We start from the raw sequence: 8,280 nt of genomic DNA on the forward strand, positions 1-8,280 counted from the left end.
GTTCACAAAATAAAGCTATACTACCATAAAATTTGATAGTCTTGTTTTTTTGTTTTAATTACCAGCAGTTTTTCTAACGTTCCTCTGATAACCTTTATTCAATTATAATCTTTAATTGAAATAATCACTCTCTATATTCTCAATATATACATACACTCTGTAAAGAATTTAAATTCACCATTTCAATATATGAGGAAAACACTAATTAACAATGCAAGTGTACACGTGCTTAATTTTGCAAACGTGTAACTCAGCACTTATCAATTAATTTAATTATATCATATATAAACAACCATCTCTTGTTCTGTTATATACAAAGTAAATGAATACATTGGTTACCAATCGAAAGCCATTTCTATTGAAGGCAGGAATAAAAACTTGCAAATTTAATTCATGTCGCAGTAGCTTTGAAGCACATGCAAAATTACACGGAAGCTGAAAATACAAAAAATATTATATTAAAAAGATCAGAAATAATAAATGAGTCCAAGATTTCGGTGGGTATTAAAGGAATATACTAGAGATCTGTTTTCTGGCGATAGTGTTTCAACCGTGACTAGATATCACAAAACTTTTTCAGCTAGAATAAAGTAGCTAGGAACCCAGCGCGCCTTTTATAATTTATAGCAGATTCTAAGAGCTAGCACAAACCCATTGATGAACGGATATGTGCCATCCTCGGCAGGTTCAGTAACCTCCACATGTCAACAAAAGCAAAAATCATCGAAAAGCTTCATAGATAAGGCATAGCAAATTTGCACAACAACACAAAAGATAGCGGCCAGCGACTTCTAGACTTCTAAGTGATACGCTCGACTTGAGTCCAAAATTTCAACATTTAAAACATAATATAAACATAAACATAAACATGTATAAAGGTAACCATACAAACTAAAGCTAAACACAGCATCTGAAATCAACGACAGTCCTTAGAGTAATAGCTAAGATAGGGACGGAATAAAAAATACATAATAACAGCCAGAAGAGCTGGACGCTTCGGGTATAACGGTTTTGTCCCATTTGTCCCATTCGCGAATACCTCGAATTCAAAATATTCCTCGATATACATATGCATTTCGACACTCTAACCATTCATATGAATTCACCTGATGATGACGACGTCACACACGGCTTAGGGTGCGATAAATTCAGGTAAAATACAGAACTTTGAACTTTTCTAACTTTGTTAATAATAGTTTGATTTTTGTCAAACTTTTCAAAATTATGCATTATTATTTATAACCATACACAATTTTGTACTTCTATGATGAACTTAAGAGGCGTCTTCGGGTAAATTTCTAAAATATGGTAATATACCATTATTAATTTCATTTAAGCAGATATGGGAATGGGATGTTTTTTTGGGGTCTAGATTTCGTATGGATGCACCATTGTGATTTTCTTCAGATTTTTCGGTTGAATAGGATTTGAGAATGAGACTTGTTACACCTTTCGGGGGGCACATTTTGCCCTCACTCCCTTATGTTTCACCAGGTATAAAAAATATCATTACTTTCGAAGAGTACTAATCGACCATATTCAATGGAAAAAGTTTGCACCCCCTAGAAAGCTCCCCTTAAACCCAGTGCAAAATAATGCCACCCGTTGTATGTAAAAGAATTCACAAATAACATATTCTCATCAAATTTTGTGACAATTGGTTTAGTTGTTTCCGAATAAATCGGAAGTGACAGGCAGAGAGACAGACGGACAGATAGACATCGAATAGATTCTAATAAGCTTCTTGTGTTTACACCAAACCTTAAAAACAACAACACAACGTCGGCGTATGCCAACCGCTCCTGGATTTTTTCGAATCGTACGATAGTCTTAATTGTTCTTTCAAAGCCGACTAATGAGGACCACGACGAGAAGGATAGAGTGCATGGTACGAAACCAAATCCAGCTGTCTCCTAGCGTCCGGACATAGTCAGAACAAAAACAGGGAGATAGCCTCTACCCCATACTCTCCAAACTTGTACTGGAATTTGTTATTAGAAAGTGGATGCAAGACTTAAAGAAGCTACCGAAACCAGCGAAACCAAAGAACTTACTCGAGTCAAGCAAATGGTGCTACTACTATCATAAAGCCTAATCAATTTCGGTATTCTTTACGCCCAAGCCGCTAAGAAGGCAATTCTTATAACCTAAATTATCCCTATTCCAATTTTTACAGCTTTCAAACAGGTGCTTCAAGGCAAACAGGATCAAAGTCATCATGAAATTATGGAGTTAACTGTCGTAACATTTAACTATTCATCACTTCTCACACATGCCCAACGTGCTGCAACCCAAATGCTGGTGGATTCTTTGAAAACCGACTTATACGGCGTTTCAGAGACACACGAAAAAGGTAGGCATAATGTGAATTTCACCGGATATAACATTATTCCAAATGATATTAACAACGGCGCTGACCTAGCAGTCAGAAAAGACTATGCATTTGAGGATGTCGTCACTTGTTAATCTCTTCCATTTCTGTGGTACTAGTTAAAACTCCCGATAATTGATACATATTGATAGTCTCTGTCTACATTAAATGCAACTCACCAACTGAGCAATTGAGGCATGATGTAAATCTTATGGCCAATCTCCAGGTAAAATCCTTATTTTCGGTGGCGATTTCAACTCAGGGTACATCTCCTTGGACGACACGGCAGATAATCAAAATGGGGTAACCCTGTTCAAATGGATCCCCAACCAGCATCCCTTAAACTAGCTTGAGACGGTTCTACCGGACACACCCACAAACCTCGCTAGTCAGTCAATTCTTGATTATTTCCCGCTGTCTAAACAAATCAGACACTGTTTTCAGATGCACTTATTTCACACGCACAATTCATCTAAAACTGTCTTTCTCCTGAGAACTGTAAACACCAGTACTCAAAAAATTACATCATTTGCCCATACTAATAAATTCAAGTCAGACTAAGCATTACTACAAAGTCTAATAAAACTTAACACTGCCCACAACTTCAGCGGCAGAGGGGCAGGGAATCTCATTGTGTAACTTTCGGGTATAGGGAGGAGATAGGTAAATAGTGTTCTTGCTTCTAGCACTTGCAATGCGAGAACAATTTCCTTAGATACTATTTGTCTTAAAAATAAAATTGTTAGGATCATGTTTACAAAAGTTAACTAAATTATGGAGAAGGCCGGATAGGCTAAATGTAGCTAAATATAGGTGCTCATCTTAGCAGTAAGACACTATTAAAAAATCAAACCAAACTAAAACAAATTGGGACTCCAGAAGCTGGCCGCTTTAAGTATGAAAGGTTTTGGGTATTTCTGATATAAAAATATTCCAGTGAACATTTGTAAATTCTGATAATGGGTCCGTGAAAGAAGTGAACACTTTCCAGTTCCCGCTTTTGCATAAAATGTCAGAACTAAGGTCAGGATTGAAAAGCACCAATCGAGACATTTTATTTGATACCCCACATGACTATATTTGATGAAAAAGCTTTACACTTCCCTTTTGCATATATAGAGACTCCCCCGCTTAAGTTCTACGTAGAACTATGTAACTCAGTGTATGCGGGAACGTTCACAGTTCGCACCTTCACACCAAATTTGGTGCCAATCAGTACAACCGTTTCTGAAAAAAATGCATGTAACAGACGAACAAACAGTAATCCGATTTTAATGTTTTTTTTAGACAAGTGAGACAAAATTCGACTCTCCGGAAGCTCATCACCTGCCACCAAAAATCATCCCCTCCCCTTCTGAGGGTAGTGTTGTAAATTCAAAATCTAACATAAGGTTATCAAAAACTTCCACTTGAGGCACAATAACGGGGCGACAGTTGCAAATTTTCATCGAGACTACAGAGGAGGGCCTGCCCTTCATCTGCATAAGCTCTTCACAGAGCTAAGCATAACATCACGATCACTTTCAGGAAGCCTTTCCTAAACTGTATCATCATAAAAAGTTTCCTTCTCCTTTGCACGGGGAGTCTCCGATAACTATACTCATACTCATTCTAGATGAAATCTTCCAATCAATATTCAGTTCATAACTAATTCCGCAGTAATGACAGCGCGCTAACAATACCGATACGATAGCCAAAGGTCGTCACTGGCAGGTCTGTCCTTATCCGAGGCATGGCAAATTTGAAATGAGTAAACAGATTTCTATCCTCTTAGTCACCTTTTACAACAAGCACTGGACTTTTCGTACCTGCCTCACAGGGAAATCTTGATGAGGTAAAAAAAGTAATAAGTGATTAAGAAATAATATTGACAAGGCTCCACCTATATATACTACATAACCATACTATTGCTAAATTCAATTAAGCAGACATCGAGTAGTGTCAGCTTTAGTTATCATTCAATGACGTCACAAAGATTTTTTTTTTCAAATTTTTTGACTTGGTATATACTGAAAATGGATTTTTGAAATAAGATGCGACTTTTAAGTCGACAGAATCCTTTCCCACTCTTTACAAGCTGTGCTCAAGGAGCAGTTAAGTCCTGGTGGTTTCACGTGAGTACCTGGCGTTTATACTCAACCCCGCGGTCTTCTTAACACACGCAATAATTTGGGCTGAGCATACATACGGGTGGATGCAAAACCTACGCAATTCTCCACCGAACTAAGGAATACGGCACCCTAGTTGAAATGCAACTCCAAGTTTGAGTACCGGAGGGCTCTTTGTCCGCTTGGACGTATTCAGAAACACCATGACACTTCCACGAAGGGACGCACTGTTAATAACCGGGCTGAAAGTATATGAACCAGGAATTCTCCTGAGATTCGTAAATTCAGGGGGATATCCTGATTCCTATGGTTTCAGTATACACCTAGTAAAGATGAATCTTCGTGCAGTTGCAGGTCTGATCGCCTATATAAGCCTTGGAGTATTCGCCTACTGTATCCCGACAAGCGAATACAACGTTTCGCGGTCTCCTCGGCCACTTCATTTTCCTCTAGCCAACAGGATTGTTGCTATGTCCTCCTCCCGCCACCTCAAAGTACCGCGCTGAAGGAGCAATTAATTTTTGACGGAATAAAACACAGTGTGAAAAACATCTTGCAGGTCTCAATGCCATTATGTTTTTTCCGAGTTGTCACAATCTTGGCAGATGTCGGTTTTACCTAATACTAGCACTGAGTGCCACGCATTTAGGCTTGGACGATCCTACCTACTTAAAAAATAAAGGGGCGGTGGTGGTAGTTTAGTGAGGAAATCTGTCGAGAACTCCTCGCAATATCGAAAACGTTTTCTCAAATTATTCTTCTTATTAGTTACTTTAATATGATTTATAATTTTCCACAATTCACTGAAATTTTCGACCCAGTTGTAATAAAATATTCGTTATAGATAGAAAATGATAGTAAATAATATGCAATTCTAAATTATTAGACTTTCTTGGAAACACGGCAAATATATTCGTATTATTCATTTATGCAAGTAAATCTTTGCACGGTAAAATAGGTCTAGTTACTACTTAGTTTTTATAAATACAATAACTGTTTGTTATGACTAAGTTGAGTGAGTTATATACTGCTAGACAATAAACTTTGTCTACAAATCCAATTGTGTTTTCCTTTTATTCTTAACCCGATTTAAAACTAAAGGGTGCTTTCCCTAATATTGTTGTAAACTTATCCACCCTATCATCTACTGCAGCCGTACATAAAGGTTTCGCAGGCAAAGTAAGAATGGCTTAGGTCATGGTCAATACGTCACATCGAACATGAATGAATGAATAATGAAGAGCAGAGGCCAAACCCTACCTGGAACCTTTGCGGCGCTATATATTGCATTGGTCAACGTTGAATACGCCCCGAAATAAAATGATAGGCCCAATCGTCTATCTAACATACCTCGGTGCCTCGTTAGTGAGAGGGATTGTCTGGTAGCGAGTGAACACTATACCCACAGTGACCACCAGGAACAAGGATACAAAAAGTAAGTCAGCGGTGCCAGTGCGTATGTGTGATATGTGAGGTAACAATGCCGCAATTGCGCTTTCCCTACAAAAGAGAACCAAACTACTCAAAAAAAGAAATATCTCAAATTCATGTTATATTCATGCAATCAAAAGAATATATAAAAGTAACATGAAATCAAAACACCAAAAATGTATAAAAGAAAAAAAAATTAAATTAAGTCAAAATTTAAAAAAATATAAAACAAAGAAAAAATAAGGTTAAATAAAACTTACACGTTGATTACACTTCGAGCTCGGCGCACCGTATATTTGTTGTTGCTTCGTTTCTGTCTGCTGATAAAATAGTTAGACCACTAAAGTACTGCATAATTTAATTATTTATTAATTCAAATATTTTGAAATTACCTTTCTATTGAGTAAGTAATCATTTATTCCTGATTTCGACGTATCTAATCAGTTTTCCGCTGAAATTCTAAAAGATTGTTTTGAAATTTAACAATTTAGATCGTCCAATACGAATGTCGATTTTCCCCAAGACACCAAAACTCGACCGAATTTTCCCTCCAAAATCACTTTAAGCGTTCGTGATTTCTTCTGAGGCTGCTTTTCGCGTCGCGTTGCGTACCACGCAATGAACCACGCCAACTGGTTACCTGAAAACTTTTCCCAGCGAGAATTTTCTCTTTTGTTTTCACTTCATGAACATTTTTCAATTTTTCTATTTTCGATACTTCACAATCAATCTATTCACCACAAAAACGGTATTTTCCTCATATAACTTTTGGATACGTTTCAAAAAGAACAATTCATCCTCTCGCGATGCTTAACATCCTACACTCAAAGGAAATTGGGAGATCGTTCCCCAGAGTGTCGCCTTCACGGCTGTTCGAGGTGCGAATCTTTTTTAAAATCCTCTTGTCCAAAGCCGAAATTCGGAAGCTCCTAAGTTACCTCTCAATGCACTCATTAGACTCAAATATCAACTACTATCGTTTAGAGCCAACTCCTGAATCAATTGAATGATTAACTTCTGAGCTTATGCCATTTGCTGTCATTCTATGTAATCTATTAGGACGACTCCTTCAAATAGTTCACTTATGTCTTAGTTCATTTTCCACTCAATTTCAAAAGTTTATCAGATCGCCTACTCACGAATTTGATCCAATCAGGTCATCACTCACTTGTCTATTTCACTTTCTTTGTCAAATCTTGATGTAGACTCTTTCAGCGACTTTATATCAGGCCCTCATTGCATTTTACAGTTGATTCGACAGCAATAGTCTTGCATCTGGGGCATCGACCGTTGATAATTACCAACGACAACAGATCAGAAATCGCTTTAATTCCATTAACTAGGGTTGAATTAGCAGTGGTCATAGTTGCGAAGTGCTCCAGGGATGAGGAACTTTTAGGAAATGACAACATTCAAGCCATCAACTCAAGGTTACGAAACTCGACCTGTTGGGCAAAAGGCGGTGGCTAGTATAGACCGTGAAGGAATATCTCACGCCGGTGCGGGGAGATATAATCGAAGGAGTGTGGGCGGTTTTAGCGGATAAGAATTCCAAACATAGCTCCAACTTGGCGTGTTTTTCCTTTGACTCCGCCGCCATCCATAAAATAAATCGGAAAAACGAAAGCTGGTCGCTTCAGGTATAAAAGGGTTTGTGTGTCCCTATGTGAGGAATGATGAGTGCATGACAGCTCCGTGTGTACATAATTAAAAATTCAATTGCCCTCTACTTTCTAAAGAGCCGTTTACACAAACACAATCTGACTTGGAAAGCACTGTATTGACAGCAGTGAACCTCATACGTTTCACACTAGGAGTTCAACATTATTAACAAATGTGAAGGAGTTTACCTACACCAGATACAAAAAGGGGCTAGGGAGAAGTAGATCAATTATTCTCCTTCATTTTGACGCCAACATCTTACTTGCATGGCTTAGGATGCAGTAAATTCGCATGAAATCGATAAGTTAATAGCCTGATGTCCTTGAAACTAACTACGCGATATTGTCTCCTATACCGGTGCATTCAGTACACCTAGGATGAACTTAAGGGAGGTTTTCCAGTCAATTTCAAAAAGTCGGTAAAATACTATTAGTAAGTTTATTTGAACAGATATCAGAATGGGACATATTTTGAATCCTAGATTTCATACAAGCACCCCAAACTATTTTTTTCAAATTTTTAGGCTGGGTAGATTCCAAAAACCCTATCCCATCCCCCTGCCATGAGGAGCCCCCTTTCAACTCCAAGCAAATTTATGTCACTCACTGTATGCGTGGGGTTTTATAGTCGTCGTTTTGGAGAAAGTGGGTGTGGCAGACAGATGGACAGTGAATCGACTTTAATAGGGTCTTGTTTTACATAAAACAT

General features: G+C 37.9%; 1 long non-coding RNA gene across 1 annotated transcript; it reads right to left on the minus strand.

Moving 5' to 3' along the window:
• Positions 1-297: 297 nt before the first annotated feature.
• LOC119652927 lies at positions 298-6,808 on the minus strand. Its single transcript, XR_005249620.1, has 3 exons — positions 6,303-6,808; positions 6,171-6,230; positions 298-435 (listed from the first exon to the last, which is right to left on the minus strand). It is a non-coding gene; the product is annotated as an uncharacterized LOC119652927 (long non-coding RNA).
• Positions 6,809-8,280: the final 1,472 nt, after the last annotated feature.

This window comes from Hermetia illucens, chromosome 3 (assembly GCF_905115235.1).
Source record: "Hermetia illucens chromosome 3, iHerIll2.2.curated.20191125, whole genome shotgun sequence".
In the NCBI taxonomy this organism is placed as follows: Eukaryota; Metazoa; Arthropoda; class Insecta; order Diptera; family Stratiomyidae; genus Hermetia; species Hermetia illucens.